Source organism: Oxyura jamaicensis, chromosome 2 (assembly GCF_011077185.1).
Source record: "Oxyura jamaicensis isolate SHBP4307 breed ruddy duck chromosome 2, BPBGC_Ojam_1.0, whole genome shotgun sequence".
Taxonomy (NCBI): domain Eukaryota; kingdom Metazoa; phylum Chordata; class Aves; order Anseriformes; family Anatidae; genus Oxyura; species Oxyura jamaicensis.
Genome location: NC_048894.1, coordinates 134,199,051 through 134,208,918, shown reverse-complemented (window position 1 = coordinate 134,208,918; position 9,868 = coordinate 134,199,051). Strand labels below are relative to the sequence as shown.

Genomic DNA, 9,868 nt, shown 5'->3' with positions numbered 1-9,868 from the left:
TTCTTTCTTTCTTTCTTTCTTTCTTTCTTTCTTTCTTTCTTTCTTTCCTTCTTTCTTTCTATAGCTGCCAGTGTGTTCAGTCAAATACCTGTCTGTCATTGCAATCAAACAGACCTTAATGTGTCTGCATTAAGGAAGGGGACCTTGGCTCCTTTCCACCACTTTATTATGGCCCCAGCATAGCTTTTTATCACCAATTCCTTACGCATAGCTGTCCCTGCTCTGCCACAGAAATCTTCCAAGTTGGCAGCTCAGGTGTCGGCTGCCATTAATCTTCCCCATGCTGCAGAGAGCGGGGGGCATGGGATGATTTATGGCAATTACCTGTTCTGACACAGGTAAGTGGGGCTGGATCCTTGCTGCTGCTGTGAGTTGTGGCCCCAGGCAACCTGGGAGTGCAAAATATGCCTCCGTGCACCTGCATCTGCTTTCCTTCTCAAACAGTTAAACAAGGGTGGGAGGTGGGTGGAACATGCATTTTAATCACATTTTAAAATAGCATCGAGGTGGTGGTGCACCGGTAAGTGAAAGGTTAAACACTTTGACACCAATTCAGAATTAAAAGCAGTAATCAGATGTCTTTGTTAGTTTTGTGAAAGCAATATTTTTCCCAGGAAGGCTGTGAAATGCACATTTTCTACCGGCGATTTCCCAGGCTGAGGAAGTTCTGGCTTTTATTTTAAGTGCTGTTGTCAGGTTTTACTCTCGTTTTTTTATTCTTTGAACTGGCAGGGACCTGGAGTGATGTGCGGGAAGAGAAGGTTGTGCCAAGCAGAGATCAGCATCGAAGCCTTGAGCCAATTAAGGAGCAATGCTAATGGGCTCTCTGGGACTCCCGCTAAGCCTTCCACGCCAGAAAAGATGATGCCCACAGCACAAGGCTGAGCTGAGAATTTAAAATGTAGAGAAACGAGAGCAAGTCTTCAAGTCTTCATTATTAAGCAGCTTCCCTACTGGTCGTGGTAAAAAGAAAGAGTGTTTTATAATGGGAAGACATACAAATGATTCCTCTTCTTCATATGTGAGTGTGTGCGCGCAGGTGTGTGTTAGAGCATCTCCACAGCTGATATCACAGCTCTGTGGGGACGGCAGTGGCTGGCATGTGGCCCTCTGAAGGCGCCGTGCTGCGCCTCCTTGTTTTCACATGGGAAATCCCGGCGGTGAACGACAGCCCGGCAGCCGTGCCGAGGTGGGACACGCTTGTTGGGGAATAAAGAGTGGCTCTTTATTTTTTGCTCAGCTTCAGCTGCTTCCAAAGGTAAGCTGGAAAAAAAATGCTCATTCTGGAATATGTATCTGTGAGGGACTTACAGGAATATAAATATAGCATCTCATCTTGTGCTGCTACAAACTCCCACACAGACCAGCCTGGAGGCAAGCGGGAGAAGAGAAGGCTGCTCATGGTAGCTCTGGCTGCCTGTGTGGGCAGCTGGGGCTGACATCTGCTGATGGCATTAACATATGGGAGTGGAGCCCTGCCATGTGGGGCACAAAGGGCCTGGTGTGGAAGCCATGTCCACCAGGGCACTCTTTGGCCTTCAAGCCTTCTATTAAATGCTGTGTGTGATCCACAAACATGTTATCACCTCTAAAGTTCAGCCCTGACTTTCCTTTAGGACAATTGAGAGCACAATAAGGAGCTTTGGGGCTATCTTCTTCTTCAGTGGCTGGACCACACGTGCCCTCCTAGCTATGGGGCCCAGCGCTTCCAGCCTCTTGCTACCTCAGGGATTTCAGGCCGGTACCACTGTCTGAACAGGCCTGAAATAGCTGGCTAGCTGTGCTCTCAGAAGCAATTCCATTTTTTAAACATCTCATTCTTTTTGCAGTCTAGGGCCATCTCCAACCTGAAGCCCTGTCATAATCTGGTGGCACGCTGGGGCTTGTTTACAAGATAAACTAACAGCTGCTTTCCTCTCATCCCCTGCCCCTGCTTCGAACTTGAAACAGGAATTATCTGTGTGTGTCAGAACCAGAGGAGTCAAAGCCTCCTTGGAGATGCCCTTTGGGCCTCTCTTTCTGCTACCTTGTGAGCATCTTTCTATTTTCAGGGATGGCAACCAGCACCTAATCTTCCAGAGGCACATGTATTGCTCCCAGGGAGGCATGTTAGGAATGAAGGAACTGATTTTATTTTTTTTTCCCCATGGATTAACCCACTTCTGCTTATCAGACTACCTCAGCACTTGGCGTTTGAAATCTGGATCAGAATGTGTAGGTTTTCAGGTCCTACGCGTGATTTTTCAAAGTGGTCTCATTTGCTTTCAAAGCAATTGACAGAAAATCCATCCATTTTGGTTTTCATGCACCTGTAGTTAGAAATATATGAGGAGAGGCTTTAGTATTTTTTTCCCCCTGAACTGATGTTTAGTGACTGCATTAAAAGGCCACACACAAGCTCCTCTCCCATTTGCATATCAATACTTAGCCTATTAGAAGCCAATGGAGTGAGGGTCTCGCAGTACATACCCTCTCGCAGCGTGACGCTCAGACTTCCCATGACATCCTTTCTTCAGCTTTCATGTCAGTGAATATTATATTGCGATGCCTTGAAGCCAGGATAAACTGGGGCCGTTAAATGTTCAGATGTATGCTCAATCTGTGAAGCTCGCAGCTGCTCCACTCTTTTGATAATGCTAGTAAGCAAAATTAGTAAATAAAATAAATGCTCAAGGTTCATTTGCTGCGCACCCCAATACATGAATGAGAATAGAACTGAGGACATCAAAGAAAAATAAAAAACAGGCTAGTAATAACATGTTCCCCTTAGGCCTTCTGCTTAACCTAAATGTTATGTTAAAGGGATAAATGGGTGAACTGAATTATTGCACACAGTGAAAAGGCAGAAATGAGCTTTGAGATCACACCCCTGTTAGTAAGATCGGCATTACCTCCTTAAGACCAAAATACATATATATATTTCACCAAGAAAATGTGACATGGTTAACATGAATTTTGCTTGTTATTTACCTAGCAGAGTGAAGTCCTGGTGTGACCCATGAGGCTGGAGGAAGGTCTTGCTTCCTCCCTCCTATTCCACCACCCTTTGCTGTGTGGCTGAAGCACCAGGGAAGTGGTGTATCTGCCACAGCTGCTTGTGATTGAACCAAAATAGGAAGGTGTCCCAGGACAGAGCATTTTCTGGTTCTGGTGCTGTTCACACACTGCCATGTTCTTCTCCTCCTCCATACTGCTCTTCCATTCTCTATGCAAAGAAAATTGTTGAAAACCTGTGGGAGATTCTTGGAGCTGGGAAGGGTGAGAGGAGGCTGGGAGGAGGGTGGGAGGCGATGCTGGGGGCTTACTGTGGCAGAGGTTGTGGAAGGATAAGGCTGAGGTGTGTGAAGGCACCGTTGGCTCCAGGTGGCCATGGCTGGTGAGGAAGAGGAAAGGAAGGAGGAAAGGAGGGAAGCTGTTCCTGGGAATGAGGCAGGAGGGATAGGGGCAGGTGTGGGGGTCCCAGCACCACTGCCCAATGTGGATGGATGGAGGATGAAGGCGACTCCAGCACATTGAGTTTCTCAAGGCCCCCACTCTCCCAGAGCTGCAACAGCCCTGAAAGTGCACGGCCACCTCTCTCTATCCTACTAGATTGTGGACCTAGGAGGGAAAAATAGATTGGCTGCATGCACCACTAACTCATAGTGCTGCTGGATTAAAATGTTTTAAAACATATATCCCAGAGGTTACACATTGAGAAATGTTCCTCAAAGAGGCTCATGTAGTTGGACTAATGGGGTAACCCCATGAGATAGTGCCTGAAGGCACGACCCTCATCTGTGGCAACGAAGGTCTTTGTAAGCATCACATATGGGATGATCCTGGGGCACTGATGTGACAAGCAACCCAAAGGGGAATGGGTGGAAAAGATCCTTGTGAGCCTCTGCCTCCATTCAGTCATTGTGCTGAACTGGTGTTATTCCCTTTAATGTTATGAGTTAGCACATAAGAAAAGTTCTGCCAGAAGAAATGAGTTACTTTTTGTGAGAAGGTATCTTAAATAATAATAATAATCTGTCTCTGCTTTCTTCAAAGCCAATGGAGTGTGTCAGGTTGGTATGTTGCAAGATGCAAAAGTTATGTATTTTTTAAAGAAGATCAGAAAGAAAAAAAACTGCGTAAAGATTAAATAAATCTGAAAGTGATTTTACATGGAGCGTGCAGAAGAACAAGATCAATGAAGTGCTGGAGTTACACCCTAGATCTGCTGACTGGGGAAGGCTGCATTTCTCTCTCATAGCCTGTGCTGCTTAACATATGATATGATTCATGGCCCTGTGAAATATTCACCTCTATTAAACCACAGCCATCTCCTCTTTGCTATGAAGTCAATTAATTAAAAAAACACAACCTTATAATAGGAAAATCAATGGTAGAATAAAGGATTGCTTTGGGAACAGTGATCAGATATGCTGGAGTCTTACAAAGGTGAGGTAATACACTAATATGAAAAATAGGAGCCAGCAACAGACTCATTTAAGAATATGCTTTCTCAAAAAAGACACTGACTATATGAAGTGATTGTATCCAAAAACTGCACTTGAATATGGAGGAAATAAAGTGAGAAAGTATAGCACTACTGCAACTCTGGGGTTGAAGACTGTGTTCTAAAAAATAAAAAAATCATTGGAAGTTTAAAGTTAATTCATCAAATTTCTCTCATCTACAGTACGTATTCTTTTTTTTTCTCTCCCTCCAGTGTTTGAATGTACCACTTGCAGTGTTAACACTAGCTCCTAATCTGATTTTCTGTATGCTTAACTTTACACTCTATGAGTTCTCATTAAAACTCAAAATGTATAAATTTAAACACATGCTTAGCTCTTTGCAGAATTAAGGTTGCATGTTGTGAAATACATAAGATATATAATACAGTTGCATTAAAATTACAACAGAATTCCTGGCTGGATTTTCCTGGTCACTTTTGTTATTTTAATACACTTTTAAAGGTGAGTGCCTTTAAAGATTGTGCTGCAGCTGAAAAATATCATTGGAATTTTATAGCAGAACACACTTTGCTTACCTAAAACAAATATTTGACAAATACAATACTCTTTCTCATTTCAAAGTTATGCACGAGTAACTTACACTTGTACAAATTATGTTTGAGATTTTGTCCCATTTTTTCCCAGATCTTGTTCTGCAGAATTTATAGAAATGTTTCACCGGGAATGATCAGTGGGAGACTATTAAGATGTTTCTTAGCTTTACCAGGACAAGTCTTCTACCTGATTTTTTTAAAAAGTGGTCACAGATATTTCTGCAAATCTCACAATTTTAACATGATTTCCTACAGGGGATCTCATTTCCTTTATTGCTTGTGTAGAACCATGGAGACATGAACAATGCAGCATGAGAATTTCTTTCTCTTTCTTAACACTTTTTGTCTTATCTAAAGTCAGTGTGTGTACTTCCATTTTCTATGGAAGTGCATAACCCCTTTTCTAGGTCCTGCCAGGCTCCTGGCTTCAGTGACAAGAATCTCCTCTGCAGCAATCTCATGTGATATCCCTCCTTTTCCTCGCTGGATCCTGTTAGCAGCCTGAGCTATGGAGTCAGGGTTCTGGTGTCTACATTTAGGTTTGATGCGCTGATAGAAAGCAAAGAGTAAGATAAAATTACAGACCTCTAACACTTTTCCTTAAATTATTAGTATTTATATTATCTGTCATGTTTTCAAGCCAGTTTTCACCTCTCCTTGGGCAATTTCCAGGATGACCCAGTCCAGCTCGGGCAGGAAGAGGGGAAGAGCAATCAATGGGACCAATGCGTGGTGCAAAGAGGGGACCTCCAGTCCTCAACCCTCCAGGGCTTGCGGTATGCAAAACTTTGGGCTCAAAATTTCTCAAATCTGGCAAAGGCAAGACAAGTCAAGGCAAAACAAGAAAAGGCAAGATAAGGCAAGGCAAGGCAAGGGGGAAAAATGAAATCAAGACACCAGTTGGTCAGAGGAGTAAAGAAAAAATAAAAATAATGGAAGGATTCAAAACTGGGAGCACGGCTTCTGCACAATGCTCTCTGCTGAGAAAGACAGAATTGCAAAGGCCTCATCAGGTTTTAGGCCAGAAGGGGACCATTATGATCAGTTGCTCAGACTTTCATGCTGCAGTTAAGGATGCTGAGGCAGCCAGTTTTGCCCTAAGGCATCCCCAGAGAGGTGGCAGACTCAGTGCTGAAGCCCACGGCCTCAGCCAGAACTGCTCTTTGAAGGCAGAGGAGTTCAACAGGCAAGGACTCCCTCCCATTGCATGCGCACACCTTGCTTGTATGCTGCTCTGTATAAAATACTTCCCTTTCACCGTTGGCCCCCTCTCCACCAGGCTTGCCCTGGGATACCGCCACCTACCCATCCTTGTTCTGCCTACAAAAAGTCAGGGGGAAAGTCTTGCCTCTGTGGTGGTTTTACCGTGCTAGGCAGCTGAACACCACAACTGCTCCCTCACTCCCCCTCCTCAGAGGAGGAGGGGAAGAAGTAAAGGAGAGAACAACTCACGGGTTGAGATAAGAATAATTTAATTAAAGGGAAAAAAATATTATTAAGGAAATATTATTATTAATTAAACTATTCAACTAAAGGGAGAAAAGGGAAAGGGGAAGAGGGAGGGGGAAAGGGAAAAAACAAAACAAGTAAAAGCAATGTGGAAGTGCAGAGGAAAGAAATTACTCTCTACTTCCCACAAATGAGCGATGCTTGACCACGTCCTTGAAGCAGGGCCTCAATGCATGTAGCCGGTGTCTGGGAGGAGGACAGACGTTTTCACAACGAGAGCCCACCCCTCCCCTCTTCTTCCTTTTTTCACCTTTTATGGAATATCCCTTTGGTTGGTTCAGGTCAGCTGCCCTGGTGATGTTTCTTTCTCACTTTTTGGCCTGCCCCCTAGGAGGGTTAGAGAGCGTCCTGATGCTGTGCCAGCACTGCTCAGCAGCAGACACAACACTGGTGTGGTACCACTGCTGTTCTAGCTACAAGTGCAGAGTGCAGCACTGTGTGGGCTGCTGCAGGGAAAATTAACATCCCAGCCAGACCTAGTCAGCCTCACAAAGCAGTTGGGTATGGTTTTCCTCAAAAAACAACAAACAAAAGACATGCTGTTTTGGCTGCTGCTTGCTGTTTTGAAAAGCAAGAGTAGCCTGGGTGATGTCAGGGTGGGAGGCATGTGGGGTGAAGCTGCTCCTTCTTTTAACTCATTTTGTTTTGGTTTGTCTCATCTTCTGAATGTGCACAAGCCAGGAAAGGACTTCCAGGTGCAATATGCTGTCCATGCAGTCTCAGAACTTCCTTAGAGTTTGCTCTGGATGAAGGAGGTGCATGCTCTGCTGCCATTGCTGTTTGTGCTCCTGGAGCAGTCTGTGCCCTTACTGAGGCTGCCAAGGCAAGGACTGAACATCTCCCTGCTTCCTCATCATGTCCTAATGATTTGCACATTCCTCTTAGCAACTGCAGTGAAGATTTGAATGTAGCAAACCCACCGTTTTTATATGTAGCAATAACATAATTTGTCTTATATTTTACAGCAAATACTGGCAGCTGCTTACGAAGGAGTGGTGAAAGAATGCAGTCCGGTGGGTATACTGACTGTTCATTTATCCAAAGGGAGTACACTGTAGTGAGCAGCATTTGGACTTCAATTTAGTATGCATCCAGCCGAATTATGCAATTAGCTGGTATGCAGTAAACCAGAACAGAAACACTTGCAGTCAAATGGTGCTGGATAAAAAGCATATGATTCTTATACAGGTTCTTATAGTATTTTATTGTTAAATTATAAATACGTAGCTCTATTGAATATAGATATCTTACTGTATATCCATACTTCTGGTTTACTATCTGCATACATACATCTGTAGCTATCTGTACAGAGATGCACCTATTTCAAGGTCTTTATACTATCCATTAAATAATCTTTTTTTCTTTTTACTTTAACTATGCCAGACTTCAAATGCTGCCATAGTGGAGTGTTTTTCTGTCACTTAAAAGAGGATGTAAGAGTTAAAAGAGAGTCTTTTATTAAGAAAAGTTTCAGAGAAAAAGTCTCACCCAGCAGAAAAAGCTTAGTGATTTTTTAAGAACAAAGAGATGTTTGGTTGGCATTGGAGCTTTTTACAATTATGTCATTTAAATACTCAAACTTTCCATATTTAGGTCTGGAATTTGGTAGGGAAATAGTTCCTAGCTTTGACCTTTGCTGATGATGCTCCTGTTCAGTCAGCTTTGAATAGTCAATTGGATTCTTTTTCCCCTTCCAACTGATCCTCCAGGCTACCTCACACTGCCAGCACCCACAAGAGAGAAAAGGACCCTCCTGAACTCATGGCACCTCTTCTTTGTAAAAGTGAAGGGCAATTAGTTTTACCTGCTCTTCCCAACATCCACTGGCTGTGCCTGTGGGAAACCTGCCAGCCACCAGCCTCCTGCCTAGCAGTGAACTTGGCACCCCAAATATCCCAAGCCAAAGCTGCCACCCCATTTGCTGCCTCACACCCCCCTGCCCCATCCCAGCTCCTCCAGCAGTGCTGCCTCTCCCTAGGATGGAAGGGACAGAGGTGGGAAGAGGAGAAGAGCTAGAAATGCCATCCTATGGGCCAGCTTCAGGCAGGAGCTGGGTTTTGATATTTAATGGGTATGAACTTTGTTTAAGACTAACAAATGTGGCACCCTAAATCAATGGATGCTGTTTAATCCACATGTAAGTTACCCTCCTGCCAGCACTCAGTTGTAAGAACCTCTCTGCCCTTCCATATCCATGAGATATTGTGTTCTTGCCTTTCTAGCTTTATCACTTTGACAGATATTAAAGTGATCAGTGCTCTGGCAAAACTCACAAGGAAACAAGACTTTCCTTGTCTTGTTTCGCAAGGCACAAAACATTGGCCATATTAAAGATGAGAAAGAAATAGTGAACAACAGCTCATATGATAATCACCATTTATTCTGTGTGTTGTGTGAGGCCTTACTGGAAACGCAATGTACACAGGTAATTAAAACTATATTGTTGTATATGCCTAAATAGGCTGAAATATGACTGTGGACAATTCTTTCAAAATGGTGTGGTAGAAAGGTTCTTGGCCTCATGATGAAGTCAATAACGTATGGCCAATCAATCCCATGTGATCCTGAGAATGTAGAGAAATACCCTTATGTAACAAAATACAATCTGGTTAAACACACAACCAAAATATGTAAAAATAATAATTAATATATTACAATGCAGTTAATATATTTGCAAGTATTGTAATGATAAAAGGTAGTTGAATATCTTTCATGCTTTGAAGGGCTCTCCTTTCTTACAGATTAAAATAAATCAGCAGTGCTCTCTCTATTCCTTGCAACAGTTTCAATAATGTGCATGGTTTATATAAAAATTCTTACTAACATTTTGCCAGCTTGATTTTTAATTTGTAAAGTGGATTTGCATCAGTCCCTCAGAACAGTGGGAGGTTTGTTGTCCATTCTGTATATAACTGTATTTATTTATTTTTGCCATATTTTAGTTTTATGGAAATTTAGCAGTAGATTTTAAAAATATTTTCATGAAATTTTTGATACATAAACATACAGAAAAAGAGAGAGAGTGAATGAATGCCTAAGACTTACATGGTATTCTAAAACTGTGTTTCCAAATGCCTTTATCTGAATTCAAGCTGTGACTTAATAGCTGTAGCTGTATCAGTACTGGATCAGTTTACCATTGGAGAAAAATATATGAAATGAGACATAACCTACTAAGGTCACTTCAGGGGCTATCATCGAGCGGAAAATGAATGCTAATATTTTCAGATTTAACATGGGTAAGCTAGTCAGAACCGATAGTTTGGGGCTGAATTCTGAAATGCCCTTGGTGAAAGCAACGCAAGGGGGATGGTCAGA

The 9,868-nt window shown here is 42.9% G+C and overlaps 1 long non-coding RNA gene across 1 annotated transcript; it reads left to right on the top strand.

Moving 5' to 3' along the window:
- Positions 1-5,129: 5,129 nt before the first annotated feature.
- On the top strand, positions 5,130-9,398 carry LOC118163152. The gene is made up of 3 exons (XR_004748883.1): positions 5,130-5,817; positions 7,516-7,563; positions 8,260-9,398. It is a non-coding gene; the product is annotated as an uncharacterized LOC118163152 (long non-coding RNA).
- Positions 9,399-9,868: the final 470 nt, after the last annotated feature.